This window comes from Triticum dicoccoides, chromosome 7A (assembly GCF_002162155.2).
Source record: "Triticum dicoccoides isolate Atlit2015 ecotype Zavitan chromosome 7A, WEW_v2.0, whole genome shotgun sequence".
Taxonomy (NCBI): Eukaryota; Viridiplantae; Streptophyta; class Magnoliopsida; order Poales; family Poaceae; genus Triticum; species Triticum dicoccoides.
The window spans coordinates 101,982,745-101,998,374 of NC_041392.1; positions in this window are offsets into that span (position 1 = coordinate 101,982,745).

Here is a 15,630-nt window from a genome sequence, read left to right on the forward strand (position 1 = left end):
GATGTGTAGAATATGGAGGGCAAAGGAAAATAAGCTGCAGAGTGATGGTACATGAACAACTACCCGTCATTATAAGTACACTGATAAAGGACAGCATGTACTTACAAGAACAATGCAGAGCTAACAAAACATTGGCATTGGATATATTCTACACTAATGTAACCATTCATAACGATAAGATAATTTGGAGCGAACAATTGATAAGCAAGCTATCATGCATACTGCTGTCACATAATGAACCAGGTATGTATGCAAGTACAGTGATACAGGACAACAGGTACTAACAAGAGCAAAGCAGCGGGCAGCATATTTGCGATATCCTGTCGTTCTTGTCAAACCGGAATTCTTCTTCGAGCAGATTTCCTACAAAAAAGATCTGTAAGGCACATGCGGAAAAGTAGAAGTTCAAATTGTCATGTGATTTCATAGACAGTACCTTATCCTAGGAATGAGACCAGTGCATAACAAGGTTTTTCCATTCAATGTCTTCTAAATTTAGCATAGGAGACTTCACCAGAAATTCGTTTATAGACTTGCCATCAGAGTGTGATTTCCTCAGGTAACACCGATACTGCTGCAATGCTTCTTTGAAAAGCACAAGCAAGCTTTGCTCATCATGACTATCCAGATTGACCCTCGCCTAGTTACAACAATGTAATGTGAATCATTGATGTGTTCAATCAGCAGAAAATAGGAAAATAATAACCATGAATAATAGCACTTACACGTAAGTTGGACAGGAAGATGTGAAAATGGTGTTTGTCTTCACAATAATCTTCCCATGATGGGAATATATGCACGTAGTCCCTAACAACATTGAAAGCATTGTCTTTTAAACTGGGAATAAATGGAATGGGGTTCCAATCTGCAGGAATTGGCCGTCTCTGTAGTTGGGATAGGTCTTCGGCCGGTGGGCTTGCTGTACTTTTTGCTGGAGTGGGATTTTTCAGTGGTATAGCTGGTGCTATGGCAAACGAATTCGGTATAACTTTTGCTGGAGTGCAGGGCATGTGTGGTGGGGCTAGTGGTGTGGCCAGTGAAGTATGGTTATAGTCTGCTGGAGTCGGTCCTATGTTTTGTGTCACTGGTTGTACAGCCAATATAAGTCGGGTGTTGTCTGATTTCTCTGGCACCACCATGTTTTCAAGGACTTTGCTGGTGCTCCTTCAGGTTGGGCAATCACCCTCTTCCTTTTTGATGTCTGATGCACAAGAACATCATTTGAGTGAAAAAACATGGTATGATGACAAATGGAATATGTATTGATAATGGATGGGCATGGCATCTCGACATATATGATAAGTAAATTAAGCAGATGGCAGTGCAACAAAGTAGAAGAAATGCAAGACAACATATGCAAGATACCCGCAATCAATAAAATATTGCCAAATTAGAACAGGCACCTTGATGGGTGAACAGGATAGGCCATCTGCCTTTGACTCCTCGAGGTTAGAATAGTCATTAGGATCATATTCTGAACAAGAATCAACAGGTGGGGAGCGTATGAGTTTCATTGCATCCAGAATGGCACTCAATGCCTTGGTGCCAATTTTGTAAGTCATTGTGGTGTTTAGCTTCAAGAGTGGATTGCTGCTAGTGCGACACAAAGCAGCTACACAGATCATAGTGTAGATATAACGGGAAAACCTTAAGCATCAGAGTAAAATTAGCAAAGTGGAACTTGCTGGAATATATGTGCTAGTATTGCCGGTACGGCTAGAAAGGCTTCGGATACCAGGTCTCTTCAAGTGAAAGTGCAGTACTGTTAATATCAGTGTAACTCTCAAAGGCGACACAGCTCCCCGCATTTCCTTGCTATTCTTATAGGATTCAAGTGGGCAGGCCACTACAAATCCTATTCCTATGTTTACAAGATCCTACGAATCAAAGAGTCTCAAAGTGTCCATCACAACCGACCGTATAGACCTCTACACTGCAAATGTCCCTTCTCATCTTTAGTACAAGGAACATACTATACTACTATCATACTCCCTCTGTTCCAAAATATTAGTCTTGGTAGAGATTTCCACTATGGATCACATACAGATGTATCCAGATACATTTTAGAGTGTAGATTCACTCATTTTGCTCCATATGTATTCCATGGTGGAATCTATACAAAGACTTGTATTTAGGAACAGAGAGAGTACATATTAAACAAGAACAGAAGAGGAACATGGTAAAGAAGAGCAAGCAAATTTTGGATAATAAAATGTTGGTTCCGCAGTGCCCACACATGATGAACCAGAGCGCATTAAGAATGTAACTCCCAGCTGTCTCTCGACCATTTCAGGCGGTTGGATAAAGATCCTACGTCTCCTAACCCTTCTTCTTCCTCGTCTCTGATTCTTCCCATATAGAACACCGCACGGGCCGCCGGCCGGACCACCGGCCCCCACTGCATGTGTTCCTCCGCCACCCCCACCCCCACCCCCGCCCCAACCCCCACCCGCGTCGAGTTTTCTTTGTTCGACGAGGCCCCACAACCACCCGAGCCCTTTCGATCGCACCGACGAACTCCGACGAGCTCTAAAAAATTGACTGGCCCAATTTTGAAATTTAGTCTACTGTGATTTAACTAGTGTGGAATATAAAAGGGGAAAACCATAAGCATTGGGAGTATAGTGTTGAGCGTGCCATGGCGGATCTGAAGGTGCAAACCGGACAAAGGCAACTTCTCAACCAAGACAAGAAATCAGAGTAAAGCCGTGGTGATCTATTTTCTTGCTGCGATAAATAAGTTGAGCAGATACGAAAGAGTACCGCCTCTAGTGCGGCGCCGTGTATGCATCTGCTGAGAATTTGACGGTGCTGCGGTAGCGATGGCTGTCGGCAGCGTGGAAGCATATCTAGGAGGATAGATGGTGGCGGCGGGGCGTGGTGGATGAGACGGTCGTAGGAGCGGCGCCGTCAAGGTGGACGACGGCGGGGATGAAGCGAGAGGACGGGATGCAAGGATCCCGGTCCGATGCCATGGATGAGAGATGTCGATCTCTTGTAATGGACGGCGGCGTCGAGGTATCAGCTCCGGCATGGTGGAGGAGGATGGCGGTGGATGGGGTGGCGGACGACGATGGACGGAGGAGGGTGGGGTGGAGAGGGTGTGTTGGCGCCCACGGAGTACGAATGGGGAAAAGGGAGGTAGAGAGGAAGGGGGGAACCATGTATTCAAGGCGCTCTTGTCTCAAATGCGAGGAAATTTACAAACTTATCCCCCGTTTCAAATTTCTACTACATCACAGCAACATTAGTCGGTTGGGGATAGGACGGTTATCTCGGATACACCGAATATTTGCCGACGAGAGTTTGTTTTTGGCACCCACCGTGTATGAATATGAATCGGGGAGGGAGTCAATTTCGGTCGAGGACACACTGTGTTTTGGCGCCCACCGTGTATGAATCTGGTGAGAGGCGGTTACGTCACGTTTGGGTGAAATTACAAACCTACACCTATCGGAACCTATAGAAATCCAGCAGATAGGCTTTGCGTGGTAGGGATAGGCAATAGTGATTTCCATCTCGCAGATTTTGGTTTCGGGCAGTTACTACAACTTTCCCTGCTTCGTTCAAATTTTGCAGAGTGCACATTTACCGTGCCAACTCAATTCGAATCCCGTTTGTATTCTATTTTTTTCGGGCGGGATCCATTTTCAATTGGAATTACATTCTATATACATCATTTTTTATATATACTTTCAAAAGCACAACACCATTTATACATAAATATGGTTTACAAATGGCATGATCTCAGATTCATAAGGTTGTATCCATGAATTTGGATTTTCAAATATTTGAAACCACTTTATGTTGAAATCCAATGCATGCATTCCTCGCTAACTGTCTCCAATTAATGTGTGTTTCATGCGGGTTTTGTTTACTTCTCAAACATGTATAATGTGTTTCACACACGCAACATATAGTGTAATCCCGTTTAGACATTAATTGCATATAAACCATGCATTGTTTGTAACTGAAGAATCTATGGATCACCAATATTGATAAACTATATAACATTACACGTGTGCCCAAATTCAAATGAATATGCATGTTTGATACACAAATTTGCGTTATGATATTATCGATGTCGTGATCTCTAGTTTAAATATTTGAATCCCCTTTAATCCAGATATTCGTCTCATATAGCTATCACTCATGCTTATATAGGACTATCTCTCTGGACCTATACGCGTTCATCGTCTCTCAGGTATCTCTTGTGCTACCTGTATGTCGATAATGATCTTTCATCTTTGTAACACACTGACGATACTCTCTCCCTCGACCTTCATCACTCTATCTCTCTCTAAGTATATCTCGCTCCCTGCTATGTGTCTCTAACTATGATTCTCCATGTGGAATCTCTTTCTCTCACACAAACACAAAACTTTGTCTCCCGGGGTCTCATTTCTCTCTACTATTCCCATGTGTGCCACTCGCACACCCCTCATACAGACATGTCTTTTGCTCCTTAGATATGAGAACCTAAGACTCTTCCTCTTCAATATCTCTTTCTCACACACAAAGACAAACTTTGTCTCCCAGGGTCTCATATTCCTCCATTGTTCTCTTGTATGTCGCTCACACACACCCTCTCTCCCTAGAGATATCTTGTGTTCCCCCGTATGTCTCTCTAGCTATCACTCTCGTTGCGAAATATCTTTCTCTCTCGCAGACACAAAACTCCGTCTCTCTGGATCTCATTTCTCTCTGATATCTTTTTGTATGTGACTCACATGCACCCTCTCTCTATCTCTCTCACACCCACACACATAACCCAGCCTTCTGATCCACTCGACTGCTATCTCTAACTCACACTAGCTAGCATCTTTATCTTTCTATTTATCTGTTTCTCCATCAACCTTCTTTCTCGCCCTCACTCTTGATTCCTATCACGCACACTACATATGTTTCTCTCTACATGCAGTCAAGTGCCCTCTCACACACAAATATAACTTCACCCTTTGAACCACCCGACGGTCATCTCCAACAACCAAACTAGCGGATGTCCCTCTAGCTAGCATATCCATCTCTGTATCTATCTGTAGTTTCTCCATCAACATTTCTTTCTCGCACGGAGTCTTGCTTCCTATCACCCACACTATATATGTCTCTCCATACATATGCATTTATAGGTTGGTCTCTTTTGCACAATCGTTGCGCCTTACTCCCTCTGCTTGCCATAGATGCATGCTCCAGCCCACGCCACTATCTCTTAAAGACAAAAGCACATGCTCAATTGCCGGGCCTTCTTCCCTGCATTCTCACATGCATGCATATTGTCATACCGATCCGTCTCTCCCATGTCGTTGATCTTATTACTTATGTCTTCTTTCTTTTATCTCGATCATGCGCGCGTGCACACACACACATCCCACGTATACATGTATACCTCTCACACATGCACGTTCAAGGTCTCTATGTCTCCGTACGTAGTTAATTACCCTCAATCCTAACGCCACATCGAATCGTTATCCTCCTTTGTGCACACAACTTCCGCCTGGATGGGTAAAGCACACACTCACACTTAACAATCTCCTTCTAGCTACCCCCCGCCTCCCACTCTTCCCCTATATCCCCGAAACCAATAAGACCATCACTTTGTTTAATTCCCGCCTACATGCACCATCAATATATAGTAGTCTTCCTCGGTGTCTCTCAAACAAACATGTTCTCTCAATGTCGACTCCTCTCACGCGCACACACCTCACTACAAAAAAAATACACTTCCGTGATGATACATGTTTGTCACAGTAGGTCGCGTTTTCTGTCATGCATGTACATCCATGACAAATTTATGACAGAATCAAGATAGTCATACCTGTGCGGTCGTAGAAGTGTTCCATGACATTGCCAAAATTATCATCACGGAAGTGTCCACTTCCATGACGATAAATCGCGCGTCACAGAAGTGCTTCCGTCAAGGGTGATTGACATGTGGCATCCACCGTAACGGAACGCCGTAAGCTATCGGGTCAGATTTTGGATCCGATAAGCCGTTAACAGCCACGACCAATGTCGATTTTCCACGTGTAAAATTCTCATTGGCTGACGGATCCACGCGTCAGCTCTGCGTTGGCACAGGTGTCACTCCTCCAACGGTCGAGATGGGCCTATGATATGTTGACACGTGGACCGGCCCAAAAGTGGCCCACAAAGAGTAAATGGGCCGGCCCAACCGAAGGGCCATAAGATTTAGCGGACCATAATGGGCCGACCCAGGTAAAGGCCCACAAAATTTAGCGGACCATAATGGGCTGGCCCAGCTAAAGGCCCACACGATTTTGCAGACCATAATGGGCCGGCCCAGCTAAAGGCCCACAAGATTTTGCGGACCACAATGGGCCGGCCCAGCTAAAGGCCCACTAGATTCTGCCGACCATAATGGGCCGGCCCAGCTAAAGGCCCAACATTCTCTGTCAAATCGGCCCGTCAATAGCCCGTCCTAAACTTGTCATCAACGCGGCCCATGGTCAATTCTGGCCCATTAACAGTCCGCTAAGTAATTGGGACGAATTACGGCCCGATGTATTTCGGCCTGTTAAAGGTCCGGCTTCATTTGGGTCCATTTATAGGCCATCAAAACTTTCGGCCCATAAACGACCGTGAAGGATTTGGGTCATATTCGGCCATGTCTGACATTCGGCCTGTTAGGGGCCCACTATAGCTTTGGGCCACTTTCGGCCTATTGTCATTTTCGGCCTGTTAACGCTAGACGTAAACCACGGGCCATATGTGGCCCAACGTCATATCAGGCCCATTAACGGCCCATATAAAAATGACGATAATCTAGCCCGACCGAAGTTCCGGCCTGTTAAAGGCCCGTGTATTAGGTCGGCGCATTTACGACCCATCCGAATTTCGGCCTGTTAAAGTCCAGTGGGTTGTTTGGCACAATCAGGGCCCAATCTCACTTTCGGTCTATTAAAGGACCATGTATTTTATGGGCTCGAGATATTTACACCTGTAAACGGCCTATTTTTACTGAGGGCCCAAATTATGTTTAGGCCTGTTAAAGGCCCACTATGGGCACAGGCCTACCAGAAAAATATGAAAGCTTATGCTGATTTAGGCCCAGATATTTTTAGTGGGCTACATGCCAATTTCGGCCCATAATCGTTTTTAACCCAATTGGAATGGGCCTGACGAATGTTGGCATGTTGGGCTCCTACGAAGCTTTAGGACGAATACATTACTAAGATAAACGTACACTATACAAAAATAGCGTCGTAATTACTGCAGCCTGAGGCAGCATCATAAATGTTGTATCACAACAAAATAAATTCCAACCATACAACAAAATGCCTGTTGGCCTAAAGTTTACAGTCCTTCCAGATAAAAGCACCATCAGATGTATAGAAGCACAGATCATTTGACCCGAGTGCTAATGTTTCAGGCTGTAGAATCTGATGGAGCAGCACGATCTCCACCTTTTTTCCGCCATTGCTCTTGAACAACGAAACGAATTTCTGATAGTCTGGTTTCAAAACCATTCATATCTTGACGACATTTCTCAACCACTATGCTTGTTTCCGAAACAACATCCACTAGGGATTGGACTTGTGTCTGGAGCACAGATATATCACTCTGTCTAGCAGGAAGATTTTGTTCAGTAGGCGATTTGGACGAGGTTACCTTGACAACCAACCCAGAATTACGTAGGAAGGTGCTTTTTGCACTATTAGTGGAGAGATACTAACGCACTGCAGCAAGATGTGACATTGTGCCTGTAGTAGCCTCATCACCTTCAGGTGGTTGTGGCTGTTCAATCATTTGTTCCATAGCTTCCTGAAAGTTTGAACTTTTAGATTAGTGTACCAGATAAGTTATTAATGAGACAAAAACAAACAAAGTAGGTTAAACATTTATACATAACTTATTTTGGTGAACTACTATAATACATTGCATGTATTGTAGTGCCAACTACATAATAAAATCACTTTCGGAACATATGTTCATGTAGCATGACTACTGTATTGTCTATTTCCTCACATTCGTTGACATCTAAGGATAAAGAGACATGGTTTAAAGTAGGATGAAGATAGTATGACATCATTCATATCATGGGCAAACAGATATAAAACAAACATGCTATTTTATCATTGTGTGCTCACGTGAACATAACAACTAGATTACAGATCAAGACCAAAAGAATATCCTTCATCTCTTTTAAACCATGTAAGGTGAAATGATACGTTAAGACAACTGTGAATAAAAGTGAACAGAGTAACTGACATTGGCTGCAAACCAAGTAGTTAAATGAACACATCACAGTACCAATCAGTTCAAGGCAGGAGGTGTAAGGACTTACAACAACGGCTTGAACTGTTGTGCTCATGCCCTTCATCTTGCTGGTGTGGCAATCCTTGAAGATTTGCACTGCATTCGGTTCAGGTTCTTTTTGGTCCGCAAGGGATTTCCTCTGTATTTGGAATACGTCAATATAGATACGATAATATGGCACAAAAAAATGAAGGAAGTAGCACCTATTTACAAGAGCCTCGCAGTGTGCAATATAGCTACGAGATCCTGTGGTCTGTTGGAATTTCACTTTAGAATGGTTGGTTTTGTTCTTCAAATAGTTAGCCTAGAAGAAGATACACTTGTAAGGCACATACATAAATACAAGTTCAATATGCGGTCTGATCAAATACATATAGCCTACCTTATACTTTGGATGAGACCAGTGTTTAACGAGGGCTATCCAGTCTTCATATGTAATATATTCCACTGGAGATGTTTGGGCAATTTCATTGTTAGCCTTGCCTTCAAAGTGAGATTTTCTAAGGTGGTACCGATATTGTCGCAGAGCAGACTGAAAAACATGAGTGCATGCTTGTCTAGTTGCATCATCTTTCGGATCCAACTTGAACCTCATCTATTGAAAAAAGAATGTAAGTCTTATTAGGAGGAAGCTAGAAAGTATGGGACAGAGCAAGACAATATTACTAATTGCGATGAATAACATTACTTACGGATAAATGGTCAAGGAAGGTGTTAAACTGGGTATTGTCTTTCTCATTCCTGTACTGGATTCACATTGGGAGGATACGTGCATGACACCTAACGATAACGGCTGCCTCTGATACTAACTTGGCTGACTCTGTAGCATCACGTGGCCTTTTTAAACCTGCCTCAAAATGGATCTCCATTCTTCCTCCTTTAGATTTTGTTAATCTGTCAAGCATTATCCCTGATGTCTGTTTCCGCTTGCGCCGTGGTGCTAGTTCAACAACGAATATGGAAAGTGTTAGTGTACATCAAACTGTGAGAGTACATATAAAGGAGCATGCAACTGCAACTTGACTCGGTCAGGTACCGTCTTGGTGTTGATGCTCATGAGATTCATCTGATCTTGCCAAGTCATGTTGTGTCAGCAGTGCTTCGGAAGTAGTGTTAGGTGTGAAGGCAACTTGGGAACTGGCCAGTTCCGGAGCAAACAAACGAGTAACTGGTTGAGATGCTGGTACAGTTGAAGCGGATACTGCAGCTGGTGGAGCAGGTGATACTGTGTTTGTAGATTTAGCCAGTGGACATGGACCTTCTACTTTACTATAAGTACCAGCAGAATCTCGACGGCAGAACCTTTTCCGTTTCACCCGACGAGTAACAGCACTCCCTACTATATTATTTTCCTTGCTCTTTTTTGACTTTGCCATGTCAAGTTGTACCCACAACACAAAAGAATAAAATCACTCTTGAGAACTCATTGATGCATGATACAGACAAGCAATACTTTGATGTAAGACAACCGTATGAGGATGGAATATGTAAGAAAAACAAGACGGCATGACATATTCACAGCTACGATGTGCAAAATAGGCAGAAGGATTTTCAAGAAAATAGAAGTAATGCAAGCTAGACACCATATGAAAGATGCAACCAATATTACTCTGCCAAGTTAAAAGTGTCTTGTCATAAGTGGCAATTCGAAAAATTAGAAGCAGTACAACATAGAAATCAATGCAAGATGCAACCACTATCAAACTGCCATGTTAGAAGCGTCCAATCATGAGTGACTGATGCAGGATACACAACAGCAGTACTTTGATGTAAGAACATGGTATGATAGATAGATGTAGTGTATTCTAGACACAGAAAGCCATGTCATATGCACATGTATAACGTATAAACTTAGCAGGTGCAATTTAATCAAAATAGAAGAAATACAGGCTAGACAACATATGCAACATGAAACCAATTATCACACTGTCAACTTAGAGCAAGCACCTGCGATGGTGGAGTATGGGAGATGAACTCATCATGTAGACTTGGGACTTCAACTTCATTAGCAGTAGCAGTGGCAAATCTATAGAGTCTTTGTTTGCGTCGGTGGGGAGGACCACCAACATCCCCTAACTTACTATTTTCCTTCCTATTTTCTGATATTGCCTTATGAAGTCAAAACCACAAGAAGATGAATAAAATTAGCTCTGCATAACTGGTTGATGCATGATACAGACGAACACTACTTTGATGTAAGGCAAGCGCAGGATAGGAGGATGGAATATATACAAAAAAGGACAGCGTTTCATATTCACATGTACGATAGGAGGATGGAATATGTATGAAAAAACAATAAGCGGAAGGCATTTCAACAAAATTAGAAGAAATGAAAGCTAGGCACCATATGAACATGCAACCAATATCACTCTATCAGGTAAAAAGTGTCTCGTCGTAAGAGCTATTTCAAGAAACTAGAAGCAGTACAAGCTAGAAGACAATGCAAGATGCAACCTACATCACAGTCCCAAGTTAAATGTGTCTTATGGGTAAGTGATCGTTGCAGGTATAAGTTGTAAGCTACGCAGATGCAATTCAACATAATCAGAAGCAATACAAACTAGACATCATACGGAAAACGCAACCACGTATAACAGTTCCAAGTAAGAGCAAGCACCTGTGATGGTGGAGTAGGGGAGATGTGCTCATCATGTACACATATGTTCTAGAAACAGGAACACGTGTCATATTCACAGGCATTATGTGTAAAGTAAGCAGATGCAATTCAAATTAGAAGCAATACAAGCTAGACATCATACGCAACATGCAACCACATATAATAGTGTCAAGTTAGAGCAAGCAACTATGATGGTGGAGTAGGGGAGATGTGCTCATCATCTACACAACTACGTTGACTGTCCAGCCTTGTGTTGTCTTGCGAATCTTGTTGGGAGAATGGCGGAGTAGAATTTGTAGAGACCCCCTGTTTGAGTTGCTCCGAAGGACCACCATCATCCACTGCTGGACTAATTTCCTTCAGCTGTAATGATTTTGCTCTTCAGAACTCATTCATGCATGATACTGACGAACACTACTCGGATGAAAGGCAAACACATGATGCGAGGATGGAATATTTATGAAAAACAGGATGGTGTGACATATTCACACCTATGATGTGGTAACTAAGCAGAAGGCATTTCAACAAATTAGAAGCACTGCAAGCTAGACACCATATGAAAGATGCAACCAATACCACTCTGCCAAGTTCAAACTGTATGGCTTTTCAACAAATTAGAAGCAGTACATGCTAGAAATCATATGCAAGACACAACCAATATCACAGTGCCGACTTAAAGGTGCCTTATCATAAGTGATTGATGCGGGATATGCAAGAATAGTAGTCTGATGTAGAAACAGGAACACATGTCATATTCACAGGCATTATGTGTAAAATAAGCAGATGTAATTCAACAAAGTTAGAAGCAATACAAGCTAGAAATCATACTCAACATGCGACCACATATAATAGTGCCAAGTTAGACCAAGCACCCATGATGGTGGAGTAGGGGAGATGTGCTCATCATCTACACAGCTACGTTGACTGTCTAGCCTTGCGTTGTCTTGCGGATCTTGTTGGGAGGATGGCGGAGTAGAATCTATAGAGAACCTCCGTTTCAGTTGCTCGGAAGGACCACCATCATCCAATGCCTTGCCAATTTCCTTCAGCTTTATTGATTTTGCATTTTGAGGTCATACCGACAAGAAAAAGGAATATCATTCGCTCTTCAGAACTCATTCCTGCATGATACTGACAAACACTACTCTGAGGAAAGGCAAAGTCATGATACGAGGATGGAATATGTATGAAAAAATGGACGGCTTGACATATTCACACCTATGATGTGGTAACTAAGCAGAAGGCACTTCAACAAATTAGAAACACTGCAAGACACCATATGGAATGTGGAGTCAATATCACTCTGCCAAGTTAAAACTATCTCGTCATAGGTGGAGTTCATCAAACTAGAAGCAAATACATGCTAGAAATCATATTGAAGACGCAAACCAATATCACACTGCCAACTTAAAGGTGTCCCATCATAAGTGACTGATGCAGGATACACAAGAAGAGTAGTTTCATGTAAGAACATGGTGTGATAGACAGATATAGTATGTACCAAAAACAGGAAAGCGTGTCATATTCACATGTATCATGTGTAAGCTAAGCAGATGCAGTTTACATTGATTAGGAGCAATACGAGCTAGACACCATATGCAACATGCAACCAGATATCACACTGCCAAGTTAGAGCAAGCACCTTGGATGGTGGAGTAGGGGAGCGGAGACTTGGACCTTGTAATGCACTATCAGTACAAGGAGAATCGGTACAGATGCTCCGTTTACGTTGCTGCAGAGGACCACCATCATCGTCTTCCTTACTCTTTTCCTTCCTCTTTCTTGATTTTGCCTTGTCAAGTCAAACCCACAAGAAAAAGGAATAAAATTTTCTCTTCAGAACTCATTGATGCATGATACTGACGAACACTACTTTCATGTAAGACGAACACTACATATCACACTGCCAAGTAAGAGCAAGCACCTGCGATGGTGGTGTGGGGGAATTGCGGTGATCAACTAGAGAGATACGTTGACTATCTTCATTTAGCCTTGCTATTTCTTGAGAATCATGTGGGGAGGATGACACTGCACTCTTTATACGAGTATGGCGTCTCACAGAAACCCACCCGGATGACTGTCTCATCATAAGTGATTGACGAGGGATACAAAAGAGCATTAGTTTGATGTACGAACATGGTTAATAGACATATGTAGTATGTATCAAAAACAGGAAGGCATGTCATTATCAAAGGTATAATGTGTAAAGTAAGAAGATGCAATTTAACCAAATTGGAAGCAATACAAGCTAGACACCATATGCAACATGCAACAACATTTGACAGCGTGAAGTTAAAGCAAGCACCTGGGATCGTTGTGTGTGGCAATTGAGATCGTCAACTACAGAGCTAAGTTTACTGTCTCCAACTGCTGACACCGCACCCGTTAGAGCGCTGGAACGCTTAGTGCTTATCTTTGAATTACACTGGAGCGACTTCTGTCTTTTCTTTTCTGCATTCATCAACACTGCGTTAGAGTCTGAAATACCCATGCATAAAAAACAATAGTGCGAGTATGGGTGAAGTGTGTGCACCATTACGACAGTGTAAAGGTAGCAGATAGCAGGTCCGTGAGAAATAAATGACGGGAGACATATGATAGCTCTACAACATGCATGGCACACTAAATTACTACAGGATTCTATGAAAATAACAGTCGACTAAAAGCAAATAGGTCAGTCCATTTTTTCTGCACCGTCCGATGTACAAAGAACAGGCAGATCGCCTTCATCTACCTCCAGCGAGTCAGTGTTGACGATCTTCCTCGAAATGCCAGCGACCACCGGTCCACTATTCCTCCCCTACCTACGCCCTCCCCTCGACCTCACTGCACCGCCGTGCTTGGCACCGCCCCCGGCCATCCATTCAAGCCCCGCCGACCTCCAGATCAGGCGCAAGCAGCTCCTGCGCCCCACACCCCTATGATAGACACCGATGCGCCGCTTCCCCGGGGAACAGGTGGACTAGGTGCTCCGCGTGCCTAAGCCGGTGCTGCTTCTTTAATTGCGGTTCGACTGACCCTGAATTGAAATCCAGCGGGCTACTGACCTCTAGCAAAGGTGAAATAGTAAAAGGGAGGAAACCTTGTGCATTTAGTATCACGAAGAAGATGCAGTAAGAAGCGCTCAACTAGTTTCTTTCGTGGGATGAATACGGTGTGAGCGGAGATGTAAGATTTGCACGAATAAGGGAAGAGGAGTACCTCTTTCTACTGGCAGTGTTGTGTCCTCCTTCTGTTTTTCCGACGATCTTCTTGTTGTTCGCCAGAAACCAGAAGTTGTGGAGGACGGTGCAGCCTTGGATGAACCCATGGCCAAGTTGTTGAGTGTGGTGCGGTGGCCGTGTGTCGGCGGCGGGGAAGCAGATCTGAGGTGGTGAACGACGACGTGGCGGGAACAGCTTTGGTGCAGTGGACGGTTGCGACAGTGCAGCCGCAGGAGTGCGTAGGACGGCGTGGTCGGAGTGGTTCTGGTACGGCGCACGTCGGCGTCGACATCGTGGAGGCAGCTCTGCCTCGGCTTCAGCTGCTAAGTCCTTGAGGGCGTTGCAGTTGCGATTTCGTTGGATGACGACGTTGGGGTACCAGCTCCGGCGTGATGGAGGAGGGCGGCGGTGGATTGGCCACTATGGGGTGGAGGACGAAGGAGGCTGGGGTTTCGCGGCTGGTGGAGAGGGCATTTTCGCGCCCACAGAGTATGAATGGGGAAACGGAGGGAGGCGGGGAACTAAGGGGGAACAATTTTTCGGTTTGAGATGCGCTTGTTTGAAATTTGGGGAAAGTTTACAAACTTTCCCCCCATCTAAAATTTCGGACATATTGTGGGTTGGGGGTAGGACAGTCATGTCAGGTGTCCCAAATGTGGGCAGGATAGATTTTGGCTGAGCGCATGAGTAGGCGCCCACGGCGTATGAATGCTTCTGTGGCGTCTTGGTGAAGTTACAAACCTACCCCGGTTTAGTCCTTTGGACATCGGGCCGATAGGCTACACGGGCCAGAGTCAGGACAGTAATTTCCTACCACCAAAACATTAGTCTCTCGCGGTTTCGGGTGACCAGAGGCCTATTTGGCGCTTCGTTCAGGGCCTCTTTGATTCACAGGATTGTCAGAATGAAGTAATAGGAAAAATGCAGGAATAGGGTGACATGTCCCATAGTATCCTACAGGATTTGAAAGAATGTTTGATAGCATAGGAAAAATAAAGGAATTCTACAAAGAGGTTTGAGTGGATGGAAATTTTCTTTCAAAATGTAGTACAAATGGATCATATGGAAAAATTCCTAAGGATGCCAATCCTACGAATCAAACGAGCATCATAGGAAAAATTCCTAAGGGTTTAAATCCTCCAAAAATCCTATGCAATTCCTTTGAATCAAAGGAGCCCTCAATATTTGGGAGCAGAAGCATTTAACATTTTCGGTTCTCTTGAATTGAACTTTCAGGATTTGTCAAACTTCGCAAATCTTTACTCTTGAAAATCCTAAAGCTACGATTATTTTGGAATGGAGGGGGTACATTTGAATATACATTGTACACCAGTATATATTAAAAAATATGCAACTTACCTCAGTTCATGCACGGTTCCAGATATAATCTCCTTGGTTGCAAAAAAAAAGTTAGATATGCGTATGAATATATATAGCATGTTCAAACTCACAACAAAGATTGATGCCCCCTTTTACATGTGATTTACAAATGCCATTATCTCGGGTTCAAATAGATGAATGCACTTCCTATGA